The sequence below is a fragment of the Lissotriton vulgaris genome, chromosome 1_1, assembly GCF_964263255.1.
Source record: "Lissotriton vulgaris chromosome 1_1, aLisVul1.2, whole genome shotgun sequence".
Lineage (NCBI taxonomy): Eukaryota > Metazoa > Chordata > Amphibia > Caudata > Salamandridae > Lissotriton > Lissotriton vulgaris.
Window position 1 is genome coordinate 1,668,519,163 of NC_141685.1, and position 15,078 is coordinate 1,668,534,240.

A 15,078-nucleotide genomic window follows, 5' to 3' on the forward strand; every position below is an offset into this window, starting at 1 on the left:
CTTAGTGTTTTTTTACAATTATTGCCACTAAGGAATACCTCCTTTTTCCCTTCACTATAACATTTATGTATGTAAGGTAAATCTCAGGCATATTTGATGTATCCTTTACCCAACCTTTCATACTGGCCTGCTGGTATATATTTTTGTCAATATTTAAACTGGAAAGTTGTTATCGGAATTATAATTGTTCTGTGTATTATCATTCAATGACAGGTCTCTCTAACATTGTCAATGGTAATCTCTCAAGTTTTTCAATACTCAGAATCGTATAGTCTGCTCCTTTTTGTGCCAAACTGATTTGTTTATCAGTAAGGTTAAAGATAGAAAATAATGACGTTATGTTGATTAGATGCCATGGCACGTAGCCTGAACGTAGGTTTTGCAACGTCCAGCCAAGCTGTACAATAGAACGCAATTGGGACTGACCATGTTGTAACATTAGCAAGTCTTGCTCTATTATATCAAAGGCAGATGATACAATGCTGTCCAGTGAATATATTCTGGAGGACAGAGTCGTTAACCCATTGTCCACTACAGAAAGTGATTTTTCCAAATTTATACGATCAATTTCTCATATTTTGTCCGCTGTTTCAATTTGAATTACTTTCCAAGCTTCGTTGTATGCAGTGTATATACCGGCCGCTATGAAACGTTTTGACGCTGTTGCGAGGTCCCATTATGAAATCTCGCAAGTCAGCACCTTCTTTAAGTAAAGTCAGGTGTTGCTTAATTTCAGCCAGTGTGGATTTCTGTAGCCACTCAAGGCATAATTTCCCTACACTGTATGTTGTAACTATCCCTGGATGTTGTCTCTGGGAGTATTTTGGGTCTGGCCTGGTCAGTTTGAACCCCTGTTTTTTGTTCAGGAATCTATCTTGACAGTTATTAGTGTCTGTGGGCCAGATCAACCATTTTTCAAATCAGGAATTGTTCTGTTTTGGTGAAAAATATGGGATACGTCCATTTCCACATCAGTAGTGCTATTTCTATCAGGTATGGGCTTCGAAATAGACGGTTTATTTAAGTCTTTTATCTTAGCTAAACCAAGACAAGTCGTCTGTTGAATGGTATCATTCAGGAATTTTATTTGTTCTGGGATCATCCAGGCTCTAAACAATGATTTTAGACCTTGTACCTGCTAGTCTTTTGTACCCCAGATGGTTTTTGTTTCAATGTTATTTTTCCAGAACTCAAAACCAAATGTAGACATTTTGTCATAACATTTTTCTGAATAAATCAATTTAGTATTTGTCAACATTGTTGTCATCCTGTTTTGTTTAACATTTTAAAATAAAACATTTCTGGATCACTATTGTTAAACCCTGAGAAGTATGGAAATTTCTCATAGAATGTCTTCGAGCTGCCTTTTGGCGGAGTTGGACAATGTTCCCATTGATTATAATTAAAAACATATCTAGGTTGTTCAGATTTATGCAAATAGTGATGACCATAGTGATTGTAACAGTATAATTCTTCATAATTTGATGAACCCTGTAAATAATCATGTTCTGTGAATTTAGCTGACATTACTAAATCTGACATCATATTATTAATATTTTCAAAATCCCAATCATCAGAGAAGGAACTTAGTATCACAAAGTCACTTAAGGAAACCTTAAACTGGTGTAGATACTTTAAGAGCTCAATCGGGCCATAAATATCATAGTCAGTTTTGTCCCATGCTATACCACCAGGTATTCGGTTGGCTGTGATGTTTACTGATGATAGTTCTCTTTTCTTGATGTGAGAGGATCTGTGAGACTTTAGGACCAAGTTGATGTTCTGACTTGCTGTGTCCATTGTACTATATTTTCCATCAATGAATCTACCCAAGTATAAAACCATGATGAGTCAAAGCAGGAGGAAAAGTACACCTAACACAGTCCAAAATTCAATCCACTGTGAAATCAGATATGTTTCTTTTAGTTGGTGAAAAAGTTCAGTTATTTTTTCTTTGAAAGTTTTTGTTTCTGGCTTGTCTCCATGTTCACTTGGATCATCGGAAAAGTCATCAGAGTTGATAAAATAGCCAGATGCTGTTATGTCAATTGGTGGGATTGCTTCCAGATTTCCATTGATCTTTGCATTTTCTTTTGCTGCATTTGTACATTCTGATGCTACATCGTTGTAGATTGGTGTATCTTCACAAACTGTTGCAATTTGGGTTTCAAGAGGCACAAGTTCCATGGCTTTGTTGCATAGTCCCTTGTTATTTACTGCAGGTTTATTGAATGTGATTAGTCTCTCAGTTTGAACCTCTTGGATTGTAGCAAAGTTTGGTCTTCTGCTATTACTTTATAGTGCACTGGGCCTGCTATTTATTATCGGCCACATGTTTGTGGTTTCACCAGATCGATGGAAACAATTCTGTTTTCCTTTTTACCAGCAAGTGGCGGTAGTAATACTGATATTGTTCCGCTGACAGCTAAGACAGGTACTGCTTTTCTGTAAGAAGGCCCGAATTCCTTCTTTACTGCGATCTTTTCTCTGACCAGATCCCCAATCTTCGGAATCCAGACAGGTCTTGCTGGGACAGGTGGTTCTTCAGTGGTTGTTAGCTTAAACTTTATGTTACTTAGACTCTTTCTTGTTTCATTCAAGTCCTGTGAAACAGCCAAACGATCTTTGATATCAAAGGTTTTTTCTTCCACCACTGAAGTTTGACGATCCAGATCCTGGATAATCATTCTAGTACCAAACAAAAGTTCATACGGACTGATGCCTCCTAGAGAATTTCTTGGCATGTTATTAAGACTACGTTGGACACTTATTAAATGTTTGACCCACCCATCACCCGAACCTAATACCCTCGCCGTTATAGATTGCTTTATGTCACGGTTTTTTCTTTCCACTACTGCATTTCCCTCAGGATGGAAGGGAGAAGAGTACCGCAATGCAATGCCCATGCTGGTCATGGCCTCTTTGTAAGCTCGAGAGCTAAACGCAAAACCCTGGTCAGAGTGTAGCATGCCAATTGCGTATGTGCCGATAAAGACTCGCAAATCTTTTATAACAGTTCTGGCGTCAGCCGAGCGCTGGGGCCACATCCAAATGAATCTCGTACAGGAATCCACTGCGACCATGATATATTTATAGTTGCCATCCCTTTGTAAGGGACCACAGTGGTCCAGGTAAACACATGCTAATGGTTTATCTGAGATTAGAAGGGGCGTCTGTGCTGGTCGTTTTACTGTTGATACTTTCATTCTTTGGCATATTTCACATTCTAGAACATAGTTCTTAGTTTGTTTTCTCCTGCCCGGCAACCAATATCTCTGTTTTAATAACGATGTTGTGGTGGAAATACCAGCATGTGCAGAAGCTAGCCCTTCGTGTGCCGCTAAAATAAGTCCTAATCTGTGTTCCATGTTTGGAATTGCCCTATTCCCCACTCCAGGGATTCGAGCAAATGGAACATTATTCGCATCAGTTATGTATGAGTACTTTACTGGAAAGCCTTTCGGGAGTGTTTTTCTATCATCTTTTACTGAAGCACTGACAGCTTGCATTATATCGCTGTCTATTTTTGTTTTTGACCGGGTGATAGCAGCTACGGAAGCCGTTTGGACAGCTTCCTTCGCGGCTTCATCAGCCAATGAATTCCCCGCAACAAGAACGCCATCACGTTGATGACTCAGTGTATGTATCACGTGAGTCTTTTGTAGTTCTTTCTGTAAAAGAACTACTTGTTCCCAAAGCGTTTTATGCTTGATTGTGCCACCTTTTGCATCTTTGAAGCCGTTTTGAACCCAGTTCTACAAGTATTCATTGTAAGATTGAACGCAGTAATATGAATCACACACTATTAGTGTGGGGAATTCGTGATCTGTATTTTCAAGCGCCATCTTAAATGCCAGAAGTTCAGCTCGTTGAGCTGTCCAATCTCCTACAGAATGAGTTTTAGTGACCAGTGGTCTAAATTTTCCTTCATGCCAATGACCTTTAACAATCGCGCACGCAGCACTATATTCTTGCTTACCCCCGACTGTGAGGTAATGCTGATCTGTCTGTATATATTATACAGCCGTAATATTCTAGAGGCAGGATTTCGGTCGGCAGAGGACATTCGTATTCATATTGGAGAAATTCTTGTGTCTTTAAATTAGGATCAAATTCATATACTACGTCTGTTGCAGCAAGGGAATTAACCCATTATATCCATCTTGGATGTAGAGCTTTAGCATTCGGAATGCTTGCCCTGGCTACTGCTTCTAGGGCAGGTACTGGTGTAACGATTATTATTCGTTTACCTTGTGCCAGGGCTCTTTCTTTTGCTACAGCAGTTTGAACCGCTGTCAGAATTTTTTCTGTAGAACTGAATTTCATTTCAGCTTGAGTGTCCAAGTATGATTTGTAAGCTATAGGTACCGTTTCCCCCTCATTAGAGGTCAGGTATGTGAATCTGCATCTTCCTGGGATGACTCGGATTACAAGGTTGCGTACGTTGTCGCGAGTTTGCAATTTTATTTTAGTTGACATGTCTGTTTGTAGTGATCTTAAAATTTCTGTGTGTTTCTGAGTCCAATTTATTGGTTTGAAATCAGGTTTTATTAATTCATAGAGAGGTTTAACCCTTTCTGCATAATTTAGAATGTATGTTCTACCGAAATTCAGGAAGCCTAGTATTGATTGTAAATTTTTCAGCGTTTTTGGTGCTTGGAGTACTGCACACTTCTGTAGGAAGTTGTCTGCCAGGCTTTTGCCTTCACTTGATAATTCATATCCTAAAAATAGGACTGTTAGATGGGCAATTCTTGACTTTTTAAAGTTGAATTTGTAACCCTCTGATGCGAACCCAAGTTTTATGGTGTTCACTCTTTTTAAGTGAGTCTCCAGGTAATCGTCTGTAAGATAGATGTCATCTACATATGATAATGCCTCATCATCATATATTTGTAGTAACTCTGTTACCCTTGCTGAGAATAATCCTGGGCTATTCTTGAATCCCTGTGGGGGTTGGCAAAATTGTTTTTGCGACCCCATTATTGAGAAAGCGGTCAAATACCTGCTTTCAGGTGCAATGTTTTGACAGAAGAATCCATTAGAGATATCTAATGTTGTTTTATATTTTTTGCGCACGATGTTGTTCATTAGTGCTGCACTGTGTGAGTTTTGTACTGCAAAAGTTCTGCAGCAGGAGTTTAAGGGGTCCATTAGGATATCAGGAGTATTGCCTCCGCCAGGGTGGCAGTGGCCACCGCCACCCTGGCGGAGGCAATCCGCCCGACAACCACTCTCGTTTTCCCCTCTGCCAGATTAGGATGGCAGAGGGGACAGCGGCGGACGGAAAGACTGTCCGCCGCTTTACCGCCGCGGTCGCCTTGCGACCGCGGCGGTAATAGATTAATATGGTGACGGTGTCCAATGGACACCGCCAGCCATATTACGATGGCAAAATGTGTGGGCCTTTCCGCGGCGGCAATGCCGCCATGGAAAGGCATGCGGAGATTGCTGCGGGGGCCCCCTGCAGGGCCCCCAGGTTGGCGCAACTGTCGGGGGGCACATGGGGGGTACCTATGGTACCCCCCCACATGTACATATGCTAAGCGGCAGGCACCACGCGGTGCCTGCCGCTTTGCATGTGTGAATGCGTCAACTTATGTTTTACATTGTGGCGGGAGGTGCAGAGAGCACCGCCCGCCACAATGTAAAACATATAGGATGTGCCCGCCACTGTGGCGGGCACATCCTAATACCCACAACGGGACCCCCGCCCTATGGCGGGCGGTCCCAATCTCCGTTAGGGTGGCGGGCGGACAAAGTCCGCCCGCCATCCTAATGGACCCCTAAATGTCTGTAGTCCAAAACTAGGCGATATGAATCGTCTGGCTTGGAGACAGGAAACAAAGGATTGTTCATTTGTGAGGTGCATGTTTCAATCAACCCTTGATATTCAAGTTGATCTAAGATCTCCCTGACTTGCTTTTTAGCTTCTTGTTTAACTGGGTACTGCCTTTGTGCAGTGGGTTGACTTTTTAACTGGATTTTGTGTGGAGGAGACTCCTCACCCCATCCTACATGATTCTTATATAAAGCAGGAGCTTGGGCCACTGCCCATTTTCTTGCAAATGTGTATTTTTTATGAATTGGAATATGATTTGAGAAGGCAGGCATAATCATTTCTTCGCCATGAGGGCACTCCCTGACAAACTCTGGTGGCCAGTCTTTTTCAGCTAACAGGATGTCATAGCCTTTAGAAAGTTTCTCCCAAAAGAGACCTTTTATTTTCCTAGTTTTATCTCCCTCTATACGTAATGTTATTTCATATAGTTTATGGGGCACACTAACTCGTGTGTCTGTAGTTTCCACCTGAATGTATTCATTCGTGTCCACTGTCTCCAGAAGATTCATCAGGATCTTGCGAGCTATGGTCACTTCTGCTGCGCTGTCTAGCATTGTCTTGGCCCACTCTCACTATTTCAGTTGTGTCCTCAGAATCCTCGGCATGTTTAATTTTAATACTTGCTACCTTCTTTCTGGGAAATTGGGATTTATTACTTTGATGAGCAGGTTCTTTGTCTTTGGACTTGACGTGCTCTTCCTTGTGTTCTGACCGTCCTCTTCTTTCCGATTTATGTGAGGAAGTCTGAAAAGATTGAGAGGGACGTGTATCAATATCTTGAAATCTATCAGGTTTTCTTAATTTATCCCTATCTCTAAGGCTGTATCTTTTCTCAGAGGGTTCCCTTTGGGGAGACTTGCCTCCTCGGCCAGGAGATCTTTCTCTCCGTTGAGGAGACCTTCCTCTGGACTGGAAACGTTTTTCCTTGGGAGTGGATTGTTTATTACCCTCCCAACCCTTCTTTGGAGTATTTAGATTATTTTTAATAAATGTTTTTTAAGGATTTTCAGTTAGTTGGGGTTTTATTGGTTTCCCACCCAAACTATCTCTTCCTAGTTCTTCATAGGATTTTTCTATGATTCTGGCGAGTTCAAATGGTTGGTCTGTTATATCTGTCTCCTTCAATTTCTGCAGGTACTTTATATCGTCCCTTGCCAATTGAACTAATTCTCTATATGCCTTTTTTAATTCTTTTAGTTTAACTAGGAGTTCTTCGCTTGACATTGTTTCAATGTCTGGGTGTGTTGTGTAGCTGGCTAGAACTGGCCACGTGGCTCCTGGTCTACCTAGTGGACCGTGCCTGGTGATGTGATTTTGATGTTTTAGGGCGCCATTAAACCAGAGCAGGTGCTCTTAGTAAGTTAGTGGGATTTCAACGTCCTCGAAAGGAGTGTATATATCCGGAGGTTCCTCTATTTTGTAATAGTCGAAATCTTTTGTCACAGCGTGTGCTGCTGGAAAATGTATCCATGTGTAGAACACCTCTGTTTGCCGATACTCATGTGCCTCTATCACGAATATGACCGTACCACCTCTTGGTGATAGTCCATTTTCTATAAGTTTAAGAGTTATAGTTCTTCTTATCTTGACCGGAATGAGTATAGCATTCGGATCATTTTCTTGGATGTTTGTGTCATCCGCTATGAGTTGAGCTGTTATTCTAGCTTGCTCCCTTTCGTCTTCACTTTCTCCCATTTTACTGACAGAAAGTTTTGTTGCAGATCAAGCTTCAAGGAAACAAAGATTAGGTGCATATTTTGGAACACTGTATCCTTCAACGTTGACTAAACCAAGAACTAATACATAGGATTCTCATATGGCCGAGATACCCGCCACCCCCTCTCAACACAATCCCCAAGGATGGGAAACCGGAAACAGTTCTGAACTTTTGGAAGACGGGAGGGAGTGACCCTCCCGGCCGTATTTATTAAAATATGAAACAAAATTAAAACATTAAAATAACAGTTTCATATTATGTACAATTTCATTACCACATTGCGATGTTTGGCTAACCTTAACATATTCTCTAATACAAAGGTTCTCCTAGCCGAACTAACATCCTACAAAAACATCTAACTTGAAATTTTGAAATTGTACATCCTAACGTTTAAGGGCCAACGGCAAGGTCGTAACCGGTGTCAAGATCCCTAACCAGAAATATCCCCCTCACTTGTGAGGGGCGACCGCACAGAGGCGTACCTCGAGTGCAACTACCAATTTCCCTTGACTTGACGGGGGCCCCAATAAACTCGACGCCACTTAAAGGTCGACCGAGGACTCGTGTGAGGAATCTAGAAGGTAGCGTAGACCCCCCCCCCCAAACCCCACACATCTTACCACATCTGCCGTCGCAGATGTCTTGGCCCCGGGAAATTCTCCGGGAGGGGGCTGTAGCCCCCCCTACCCAGGAAGGGGCCTTGACCGCCTTTCCTTTCCTTTCGGCGTCCCATCCTTAGAAGGGACCGCCTTCCCCGTTGAGGGGCCAATGGCCACCTCCTTCGAGCGCTCCCATCCGTAATGGGTGACGCCCACTCATAGGGATCTTCCAATTAGTGCTCACCGATCATGACCTTACCGCCCGACCAAAATAAATACGACAGTTCTAAGCTAAATGAATTCTAAACTAAATGACTAAATTACTTAAAAGACAGTTAAAAGCAACAATTTATTAAAACATGCTACTGATCAACACTAGAGCAAGATCGCTTTATTTGCAAAACATACCATAAATTGACCATTTCTTTATTGCATATTCAAGGTTATCACGATAATAATCCGACCTGCAATAAAAAGAGTTACCACATCAAACTTTATTCAAACAACTCGCTGTCTTCAGGGGCTGGTGGGTGGGTCAAAATTGGCTCTTCGTTCCGTCTCGAGCTCACGTGCAGCGAGGTGGTGCAGCTTCAGAGCACAGGAACAAGAGGATGCTTCCTTGGCTTGTTGCTCCTTTTATCCGTCTTCAGGGCGGGCGTAAACCCGCCCCGGCCTGCCCCTAGGGCGTGGCCCGGCCGCGTCAGTGTCTAGGCCAGCCCACTCCAGGGCGGGAAAAGGCGCGCCCCGGCTACGCCGCTTCGGGCATACCAGCCGAGACTCGCCTCCCGCCCAAGATGGCTTCCCGGGGGGATCGTGGTACTCGGCCATACGTTCGGGGGACCGACTGGTCGCCCCTTTCCATATGGCCGAGATACCCGCCACCCCCTCTCAACACAATCCCCAAGGATGGGAAACCGGAAACAGTTCTGAACTTTTGGAAGACGGGAGGGAGTGACCCTCCCGGCCGTATTTATTAAAATATGAAACAAAATTAAAACATTAAAATAACAGTTTCATATTATGTACAATTTCATTACCACATTGCGATGTTTGGCTAACCTTAACATATTCTCTAATACAAAGGTTCTCCTAGCCGAACTAACATCCTACAAAAACATCTAACTTGAAATTTTGAAATTGTACATCCTAACGTTTAAGGGCCAACGGCAAGGTCGTAACCGGTGTCAAGATCCCTAACCAGAAATATCCCCCTCACTTGTGAGGGGCGACCGCACAGAGGCGTACCTCGAGTGCAACTACCAATTTCCCTTGACTTGACGGGGGCCCCAATAAACTCGACGCCACTTAAAGGTCGTCCGAGGACTCGTGTGAGGAATCTAGAAGGTAGCGTAGACCCCCCCCCAAACCCCACACATCTTACCACATCTGCCGTCGCAGATGTCTTGGCCCCGGGAAATTCTCCGGGAGGGGGCTGTAGCCCCCCCTACCCAGGAAGGGGCCTTGACCGCCTTTCCTTTCCTTTCGGCGTCCCATCCTTAGAAGGGACCGCCTTCCCCGTTGAGGGGCCAATGGCCACCTCCTTCGAGCGCTCCCATCCGTAATGGGTGACGCCCACTCATAGGGATCTTCCAATTAGTGCTCACCGATCATGACCTTACCGCCACAGGCCGGATAGTTGACCGGCTATCCGGACCCCCCACAACACTCCTACCTAAAGGTCATGACTTAAAGTCTTTAGCCAAGCTATACAGTCTCCTATGAGTAACTCGTTCCCCACCCGGGACAAATGAACACCATCCCCCAAATACATACTGTCACCAGTAATACAACCATGCGAAATAGAATGCAGTGTCTTGGAACGGAATAATCTACTCACTTTGTTATTAATTTTCCTTACTGAATGGTTTAAAGCAGAAACAGAAACAGCCCCCCGCCATACTTTTCGCGGGATCATATGGGACCATGCAATCGTGCACCCTGGAACTCTCCTCGCCAACCAACTTACAGTGGAAAGCATCGCCTCAAGAAGAAGTCGTCTACCAGTGGTGACCAAATCATTGCCCCCAAGATGTACTATGACTATAGACGGCGATGACCTCGTCCGCCCTAGCAAACCCTCAAAAAATGATTGAAACTGGTCAATACAGAGTCCGCCCTTTCCGTAGAAGGACACACTGTACCCGTATTCCCCAGCCACGTGATACATGTCACCTGCTTTGAATACGTCCGCGGCTCGCCTCACGTATGAGTGGCCCACGACCCACACCTCCTTTTTCACAGCCGGTGAAGTATGACCGCTGGCCCGGTGTTGGGTCGACTGCATAGTCCGCCCCGCCTCGTAAGCTTGCGCAACTGAAACCAAACAAAAACAAGAAGCGTGAGTACATCGTTACAGCTTCACAACATGTGCAACCGCACATACCTCTTATAACAATTGGAGGACCAACGCCCCACACGTTTAATTTGTTCAACATTCAGACCCCTGGCCGTAGCCTCTGTAGCGGCCCCTATCCGAAAGGAATGGGTCCCAAACTCGCTCGGGTTCAAGCCCGCAGCCGTAATCGACATCGCAAGCACCCGCTGAAACTGAAACCTCGTCAGTGGGGTGGCGTCAGCGTGTCTCAACAATGTCCCCCCCCATGATGCCACCCTCTGTGCTAAATACCCCTCTACACAACTCACCGGGCACATGGATGACCCGGGGATCCTTCGTATCATTATGCAGTCCCCCATTGAACCCTGATCGGTTTTGGACTTGACAAATGAGACAGTCATTGTCTCCCCCCTGATTCGGACATGCTCTCGGCACAGTCCCCCCCTGGTATACAGCTTGTTCCTTGCCACTAATTCGCTTACTCGCATAGCCCCATGGAATGCTAGCACAAAAGCGGCTCGGAATAACACTGCTTCATACTGGGATGAACATGTTGCAGGAAGTACAGATAACAACAAAGCCAACCTATCCAGACCTATCGGGCGCCTATCATCTACTCTGCGACCCTCAAGGCGTTGCCACCCACGTAGCGCTTTTTGCACAACGAAAGACGCTGTCGGGTCCTGGATCCCATGAGCCCTAGCCACGAAGGAAATGGCGGCCCGATGCCTCTGGGCCGTAGCCACTGATTTGCCTGCATGACGTAAAGATAGCAGGAATTTCACTACCAACTCCTCCTGGCCCCAAAGCTCCCCCCTAGCTGCCCCCAAAAAGGCCCAATAGGAACGGAACGCCCCTTCATATGCCTTCCTCGTCCTGGGCGCTAAACTCTCTCCCACGAGGTTCTGTAGTTCGGGGCACCGAGAGACCAGAGAGCTTCGGGAAAGGGTGCTGCCACCGGGTCCGCTGTGGGCAGAAAACCCCAGAAGGCCTGCATACGAAAACGAGAAAGCGCATCAGCCGCCTGGTTCATCACCCCCGGGACATGTCTTGCCTTAAATACTACATTCAACTGCATACATAATAACACAATTTCCTTGAGTAATCTCAGGATCCACTTGCAGCGTGCTGCCTGGCTATTGATACACTCAACAACGGTCATGTTATCAGACCAGAATACCACAGAGTGATCTCTGAACCCCTCTGGCCAAGTTCTCAGGGCCACCAGAATGGGAAAAAGTTCAAGGAAAGCAATGTTACTTGTCAGATCACTCTCATGCCACCATGACGGCCATTTTTGTGCTGACCACTGAGTGCCGAATATGGCGCCAAAACCAATGCTCCCTGCTGAATCCGTCCACAGCCCCAGCTCCTCGGAGGACACGGCCGGTTTGTTCCAGACAATTCGGCCATTGAAATCCGCCAGAAATGCCAACCAAATGCGCATGTCCTGGCGAACCTCTGCCGAGAGCCGTGTGCGATGATGACCCTCCTTCAGGCCGACCATGGCTTGAGCGATCGAGCGAGAAAAGGGGCGGGCCATCGGTATAACTCTTAGGGCAAAATTCAACTGTCCCACCAATTGCTGTAATTGATGTAGCCTAACCTTAGACTCACTTAAACACATTTGCAGGGATGCCCTGAATTTTAACACTTTGTCCCCTGGTAAACGAAAACAACCTTCCTCGGAATCCAGCTCGATCCCCAGAAACTCGAGGCAAGTCGAGGGACCCACAGTCTTACCTGGTGCCAATGGCACGCCAAAATGATTCATCAGACCACAAAATGCAGTCAAGGCCTGTCCACATTCGGGATCCCCGGCTGCCCCCAGAAACAAAAAATCATTGAGATAATGCATCACATTCTGAAACCCCGTTTTCCTCATGAAGACCCATTGCAGGAAGCAACTGAACTTTTCAAAGTAGGCACAAGATATAGAGCACCCCATCGGCATACACCTATCCATGTAATAATGACCCTGAAACGTGAAACCAAGGAGACGCTGATCGTCTGGATGTACCGGGAGCAACCGGAACGCTGACTCAATATCAGATTTTGCCATCAGCGCACCGGGCCCCAGGCGATTTAAAATGGCTACGGCCTCATCGAAGGATGCGTACCGCACCGAACACACTTCCGGGTCTATTGCATCGTTCACTGAAAGACCACGTGGAGCTGATAAATTATGTATCAGCCGAAACTCACCCGGGTCCTTCTTGGGGACCACCCCTAAAGGGGAACAAACAAAGTTAGCAACTGGTGGCACATTAAATGGACCGGCGACTCGACCTCGAGCCACCTCCTTCCTGATCTTTTCCTGTACCACGGTCGTATGCTGTAAGACCGATATCTGATTTTTACATCGCGGCATACCCTGAAACTCTCCCACTGGGATGCGGAAACCATATGAAAATCCGTTGCGCAACACCCCAGCGGAAGCGTGATCCGGGTATTCGCTGAGCCAGGGAGTCATTGCCATGGTATCAATCGGGGTAGGTAAAGGCGCCCCTCGGACTATGTCAGACCTGTTTGGCGCCTCCTCTACCCCCGTTATCACCCGTTTTGGCTCTGCACATGGACTCAGGATGGGAAGATTGCCCACACCCCCCACATTCGTGCCTAAATTTACATGACCCCTGAGGCCTAGTACATTTCCCCCTGTTAAAGTTCCAACAAACTCCCCTTTTATTTGCGTTGCCGGCTGGCCTCGAGTGATTGTCGTTACTTGTACCTGATCGAAAAGGCGTCCCCGCATATTGGCGGGAGGATTCACCAACGTTACTTCCTATCAATGGCACCTTCAACATACCGGAGTCCTCCATTTTGGACCAAGACACAGAATCATAACAATCCCAAGTTAAGTTTTTATCATGCTCTTTCGCTTTTCTGAAAACATTGTCGTAACAAAACCAATGATTGCCCTCGTGAGATACGGAGTAGCCCATGATCCGTGACTGATAAATCGGCAATTCGGGCAGCAATTCGGGCCTACGTTCACCCAAGATGGATGTAAAAACCCCCCATGCCTTGCCCCAATTACCAATGTTTTCATTTACCTTAAAGGCGGCCATCTTTGCGCGCCAAACACTTGGATGCATGAGCTCTTTCTGGCTCTTAACATGCTCCATTTCATAATGATCGGTAAGCAACGAGAAGATGTTTATATATTCCCCTGCCCATATCTTCTCTTTAATCGCCAGAGAGACATGTTGACCCAATTTTTCCCGCCGAGAGGGTGCTGACTCATCCCTCGCAATCGGCAATGGCCGCTTACCTGAACCGGAAGCTGTATCTGCGACTGGAACTGATGGTGATGGTGCCGTCGTCGCTTCCCTTGTTTCCCGCAGCTGCCTCATCAATACCTGCGCGTCGTGAGGCGTGGCGCCCTTGCTACCTTTTCCCAACCACGCTGCTAATTGAGCTGCCAGCTCGGGCGGCATATCTTCCCCGGACACAGGGGTGACCACTACGGGAATTGGATTCCCTTCCTCCGGCACAGGAGTGGGTGCTTCGAGTGGGGTACGGGGAACTGGGTTGTCCCCCCCAGCTGCTCCCCTTCTGGGCCTCTTGCCTTTTCCTCCTGGAGCTGCTCCTGCCAGAGGACGTTTCGGCCCCCCTTCCTCGTCTTTCTCCGCCATTCGTTTCTTTAAGTCGGTCACCTCCTTCATGAGAACACGCAGCATCTGGTCGGTAGTCATTCGCTTTCCCACCTTCTTAGGCATTCTCACGATAGTGTATCTGAAAAACAAACAAGAAAGATTACAACGCTCAAAATTGGCTCTTCGTTCCGTCTCGAGCTCACGTGCAGCGAGGTGGTGCAGCTTCAGAGCACAGGAACAAGAGGATGCTTCCTTGGCTTGTTGCTCCTTTTATCCGTCTTCAGGGCGGGCGTAAACCCGCCCCGGCCTGCCCCGAGGGCGTGGCCCGGCCGCGTCAGTGTCTAGGCCAGCCCACTCCAGGGCGGGAAAAGGCGCGCCCCGGCTACGCCGCTTCGGGCATACCAGCCGAGACTCGCCTCCCGCCCAAGATGGCTTCCCGGGGGGATCGTGGTACTCGGCCATACGTTCGGGGGGACCGACTGGTCGCCCCTTTCCATCCTACTAAGTTTACGCCGGATATTAACCTTTCACCCACTCCAGACGTCTATTGGAGTTTTTACGGGAGAAAGGGGTTTGTGTGAAAAGCACGACTGAGTTACTCTAGTGTCTTGCTTTAGTTTTATCGCCTTACCAAACGTTGGGCGCCATGTAGTGTAGTTCCTATATTCCCAATAGGCTCTGCGCATTGGAATAACATAAACAGCAGTGTAGACGTAGGACTGAGGTCATCTAGGTCTCTACTGACTATGTTAGACTCATTAGTTTTGCCAGCTAGCTCAGAGGTCACTAGAAACTTTCTTGAATGTTCAGGAAAGGGTTAACCGTCCTGATTTAGACAATAAGGGATTAGTTTCTGACAACCGCATAAACATGACAACTTTGCTCCCCCAGAATAAAGAGTGTATCTCTAGAGTCGTGTGAAAACAATAGACAGCTATTTCACTCAGTCAATCGTGCATGCTTAGTTCCACCAGAATGCAGAGAAA